Source organism: Macadamia integrifolia, chromosome 4 (assembly GCF_013358625.1).
Source record: "Macadamia integrifolia cultivar HAES 741 chromosome 4, SCU_Mint_v3, whole genome shotgun sequence".
Taxonomy (NCBI): Eukaryota; Viridiplantae; Streptophyta; class Magnoliopsida; order Proteales; family Proteaceae; genus Macadamia; species Macadamia integrifolia.
Genome location: NC_056560.1, coordinates 26,749,521 through 26,755,752, shown reverse-complemented (window position 1 = coordinate 26,755,752; position 6,232 = coordinate 26,749,521).

Here is a 6,232-nt window from a genome sequence, read left to right as displayed (position 1 = left end):
GGGGGGGAGTTGTAGATAGTAAAAGGAGAGCTTCGATTTTCATTCTAAAGTTTCATAGCAATGGAATATAGTCAAAAAGAGAACCTGAATTAATTGTCATTCTACAATAATGCTATCATTGATGGAATCTAGTAAAATCTTATTATTATTGTGATTTCATATCACTCTTAGCCATCATAAGAATTCCCCACAAAAGAAAAAAAAAAACCATAATAAGATATATATATATATATATATATATTTTAATCTAGACGGGGGAGATTGTTGCATCATGTATTGTCTTGGTTGTGGACATAATATATGTAGGATACTTTGATTTGACCAATCTATACAGTGCATCAAGTAAGTAATCAATTCTTTTTTATAGTCTGCCTTTATAAGCCTATGACTGATTTGGAGTGATGCGTTAGTTTCACAATCGCCACTTATTATAATTAGTCATAACCCATCAATCTTTTTGTATGAATCTTTACGCTCATCCTTATTTAAAATCTTTATGTAGCTGATCCCATTAGTCATAGAAAATTTTTTTGTAATAAAGGTTGTGCAAACCTTAAATTGGACATAGTGACAGCTTATGATGGTCTTGAATGACTCTAGCTAATCATATAGGCTATGTTTGATTATTAAGAAATGAATAGAGAAAAAAAATTTGAATTTGAATTTGAATAGAAAGAGATAGATTGCTTGATGTGTCTTTCTCTCTCCTCAAATTCATTTTTTTTTTCTTATCTATTCATTTCTTGACAACAAAACTTAGTCATAATTGATAAAAACCACTCAATTTTAAGGGGAAAAAGGGTGTAAAATTACACTTCTATGTTTGGCAATTCCAAATCGACTGAGAAAGATATTATTATCTCCTCAAATTGATTCTAGAAATATAAGTATCGTGCATATTAAGAGGCGTGTGTGAAAATTTGGCCTTGCAAGCTCAGGCATACTCAAAGGGCGCTCATACATTTTAGGATTGGGTCTTCAACCCACATGCTAAGGTACGTCTACGAAATTTAGGTCTAGCGTCAACCGCACTAGGATTGGATTGAGCTTAAGCGAGCCCTGCCCTGCTCTTATATATATCATATCATATTATTATTATTATAGGAAAAGGCTCAAATAGCCTAAGGCATACATTGTACTTACTCATATTCATTATTTTATGAATTGCTTTACGGAGAGAGAAATAATGATTCAAAAAGTTAATGTGAGAGGGTGTAGTCTATCTGCTTGCTTATATTATTATTATTATTATTATTATTATTATTATTATTATTATTATTATTATTATAAACTCCTGAAAAATATTTGGTTGTTTGGAATATCTTACACTAGTAATATACCTTTATTGGACAAGAATGCTTAAACATCAACTCTACTGTTGGGGTCTAATTCAACTAAGGGAGTATGTGAATGACACCTCTATAAGTGTATTTAGAATTTGACACATTTTTTTAGTTGCTCCTTATCTTATTCCTAAAAGTTCTTTAAGATAGAGAAATTAAATAATTTAAAAAAAAATACAAAAATGACATATCATTATGTCATTGTACGTAATGCACATTTTTCGATTATATATATGATCTCATGAAAGGGAATTGTATTATCAGATATTACTCCATATACTCAATTAAAGGTTATGGACATAGCATGTGGGGCTACTCTGTGGTGCGGCACGGCATGGCGTGCCTGTGTGCTGAGATGCGTGCTCGGATGCTCCCAGTCATTGAATGTGTGTCACACACCATGCCACGCCACAGAGGAGCTGGATCCAGACATAATGGAAATCACCTATGGACATTGTACATCATTTATTCCAGAGTAAAACAAACAAAAATCACTACCCTTATCGGTTACACTCCCTTGGATCCCTTCTTCTATCCTCTTTGTTAGTGGACACCAAGTAGAGAAAAATAGGAATAAAGGGTACCAAGGAATAGGAGTTAGAAGCTTATCTATCTATATAAATTGGTCTCTCCCTCTTTTTTAATCCAGTGTGATCATATCAGACTCTCAATATTCTCTCCTACTTCCAATTCCAACCAAACAAGTCCTCCTTTCAGCATTCACCCCATTCGCGGCCACTCCTATCGGTCCCTGTAGCCTCAACCTCACCCTTACCTCCCTCCTTTATTGAGGAACTTAAACGATGGTGATTGATGAATGCTGACACCAACGGGGATGGACACATAACCAAGCAAGAGCTTCAGGCCTTCTTCAAGCGCAAGGGCTACTGGTTTACCACCCACAAGACAGAGCAATTCTTTAAGTATAATGACTTCAACAAAAATGGCGTAATCGACAGTGAGGATGAACTGAATGCATTGGTTGAGTTTGCTTTAAGGAATTGGAAGATGAAAGCAGTAAAGATGTGATCGAGCTCTTCATGATTTGATCATCCTAGCTTTCACATGATAGAAATTAAAGCAGTAGTATGTGGTTTACTCTATATATGTTAAGGCTAAGTAGCAGTCTTGGAAGAATGTCAGATTGTAGATAACTTTAAGGATCATGCAATCCTCTTCTATAACAAAACAACTGGTTGCTTAAGCTCTTGCTGTTACTCTTTTTTTGCAAATATCCTTATTGGATCCTTTTTTGTAGCTTCTTTCTACAAAAGTAGTAAAGAAGGTAACTTTTTTTTCTTTTTTTATGGACTCTATCCTATCTAATTGTATAAGAGAGAGGGGCACTCCCTACACAATGATCAATTATTGTGTTAACATAGTTTTTATCTTTTCTTGTTCTTTTTTTTTTTTTTTTCTTTTTTGAATCCTTTTCTTGGTAGCCAAACATTGATGAAAACTGTTGGCTGTTTCTACTCTTCTAATCAAACTTGACTTGGTTCAAATCCTCTACTGTGAGCAGTGAGTTACAGTGAGGATCCAACAGCTGGTATGGCCCTAGCATGCATCCTAGCCGTTGGATCTTCATTGTTGTTCACTACCTCACCGCAAAGGATTTTTATGTAAATTGACTCTAACACAACTACAACAGACCAACCCAAACAAGCATCCATGCGGTACTTGTTAATTTGCTCCTGCTAGCTACTAACTCTTCTCAACGAGAGAAAGATTTCAGACTGTCCACACAAAGACAATGATCCTTTTTAGGGATTTGAAGGTCAGTCTTGGTGATTTACATCATGAAAGGGTGATTTATAAATTATATATCATATTTTAAGGCTGATGTCATCACTTAATAGGGTTTTCTAACGTAAGGGGTACGATTATAGAAATAAGAGTTACTTTATTATTGATGTATATATTGGCAAATATATTTGATTATGAATTATAAAAATTATCCAATATTATGTTATAGGTAGATATCCCAACGGATCCAATCTCACCTCTATTTTAGCAACCTGGGACTCTTTAGTAGCACTGACTTTAGCTAGTATTATTGTTCCAATATAATTCTAAAGAAAAAACCAGGTAATAAATATATTATCATATTAGAGAGAGAGATATGGATATTATTTATAAAATTAATATTAGATTTCCTTTATAATATAAGAGAAAATGGTTTCAATGGTGAAGTGTGAGAGACGCACCTAGACACATGGAGCCTAAATAACTGACTCACTTCTTGTGAATAGCAATAATGCATGTCTTGTTGATACTTCTACCTACGCTTTCATTGACCGATATTTGATGCAAAAACTGTACTCCGGGACAAAGATCTCTCTCTATATTAGGATTTGTAACATAATTCTTGAAGTTTTCATAATTCTTAAAATTTCTTCCTTTTGGGGTTGTGAGAATTAGGGTTGAAAACTCACGTCGAGGTTGTCATGTAAGCAACACCTATGCCTCTACTATAGGCCATGCAAATAGCGATGGGCGAAATGGTCATGTCACACTATCAAACTGAGCAGTATTGATTTTAAAACCATTTCCTCCCCGGATTGATTGAAATAGTCTACGACCCCTGACACTGGCGGAGGTTGTTTCATCTATCGACACATGGCATCATACATATGGACGGTGAATTGGAAAAAACGGTTTGAAATATTGATTTTCTTTACAACACGATTTAAGGAGGAAGGGGTTTGGTTTCCTCCTCAAACCAGAAACCGGGTTGTAAAGAAAACCAAGATTTCAAACCATTTTTTTCAATCCACCGTCCACGTGTACGACGCCACATGTCGATAGATAAACCACGCTCCGCCAACCTCCACCAGTGTCAGAGGTCGTAGACGATTTCAATCCCCACCCCAAGAAAAAAAGAAAAAAAAAAAAAAAAAAAAAATGTGCAGGTTCTAATTCAAATAAAGAAAGGACCTGAATATGATATTTGCAAAAAGAGCAATAACAAAAGCTTAAGCAACCTAGTGACCCAGTAATTTAATTATAGAGGATTGCATGATTAAAGTTGTCTGCAGCAACCCCAAGGGTAGCCGAGTTGGCAAAGATCTTCATTTCAGTAAACGTGTGGTTCTGAGTTATTCGATTCCTCTTATTTTATTGTGGTCATGTACATTGGGGTGTTTAGTACTTCTCATTGTTTATTGGTTTTACATTCCAATTCCTGTAAGGCAAACTTGGGCAATACGCAGTCAGTTCATTGTCATCGTCGATTATGCCGTTCTGATTGAAGTCATAATCCTCGAAGAATTGCTGTCTTGTGTTTGGCAAACCAGTAGCCTTTGCTAGCTCTCACATCAACCACCACCGTTTAAGTTCATTTATAAGGGCCGGAGGAATGGGTGCAGGCTGTGTGTGGTGAAAGAAAGGCATTTTTCTTTGCAAGTAAGAGGGAATAGTGAGAGTCTGACACTGAAATAAGAGAGGGAGATATCACTTAATATAGATAGAGCTAGCTTAATTCTACTCCTATTCCTTGACCCTCTATTCCAACTTATCACCAATGGGCGTCCAATCGCTAACGAATAAAAGTATAATGTTCATAGTGGTGGGTTTTTTTTTTGGCCAAGAATCAGTAAATGTAACTTTATTAATCAATTATAAAAATAAAGAATGAGAAAGATACTATTGAGCTACTAATATACTTTTGGCATGGCCATCAGCAGAATAATAATCCAATCAAACACGAAAGAAAAATATAATGTTCATAAAGTTTAATTGGGTTATGGAATATATTTGATAATGAAAAAGAAAGTTACCTAACCGTGTGGCTCTTGTGCCAAAATAGACATAGGGCTTCGTAAAATTACCATTCCATCCACTATAAAATAAAAAAATCTCATTAATAAGATGCACCTAAGTGTGCTCTCATTGGCCCTACATGGGTACAAGGGCCACGCAACCATGCAGCGATCTCTTGCCATATCTAATAAACAACTCCCTTTCATGAGATCATTTATGAATGAATATCTATGTTTTATGAATTTGTTCGAATTTTCAGTTAGAAGATGAAATTCCTTATTGCAACTAAATCAACATTTGGCCATAGTTGGAAAACCAGGTTTTGACCAGGAAGACTTGCCCGAGTCAAGTTAAAATTTGAGATTCCTGGTCAAGAATCACGAAGACTCACCCTGTGTTATAAAAAACAAGACTCGAGACGAGTCAAGACGATTCTACTTTGACTCGATTTTTTGGCCGAGTCTTGGATTACCCATCGAATCTGATCATTATATCAAAAGGCACTAAAAAAAAAATCAAATAAAATCTCTTTACAATCCCAAATCCCAAGACTCCTAATTTAGTAACTTCTCCTACTCCTTTCCTTTTACCAAAAAGAACTTGGGACCCAAGAAACTTCCCGTATTCCCAAATCCAAAGTTCTTATTTTATTGGAAATTGGATTGTTGGAAGATATAATTTGTATTTTCTAATCCTTAACCCTAACCTAATGTTCTAACCAAGAGAAAAACTCTTGCCTGCAACTCTCGAATGATTGATATATGATTTTTTCTTGCATTTTTTATTTTTTTATATATTTTTATAAGGGTAATTTACAACGCCACCCCCTGGAGAATGCCAATATTATAGGGACACCCCCTCTCTTTCACCAAATTGGACTCGGACCCCCTGCCGTCAGTCAGTGTTACAAAATGCTTTGAAATGACGTTTTTGCCCTTATGAGTAAAACACTGGTAAGTTACCCATTTTCATTATCCCAAAATACCCCTCTTTACTTTTTTATCATTTCATTCTCCTTCTCTCCTCTAGCAAAGGTTCAGATGAGTTCCAGCCAAGATAAACAGGACAGTCGCCGGCGAGTTTTGCCGTGCTAAGGTTCTCTCTCTCTCTCTCTCTATCTCTCTCTC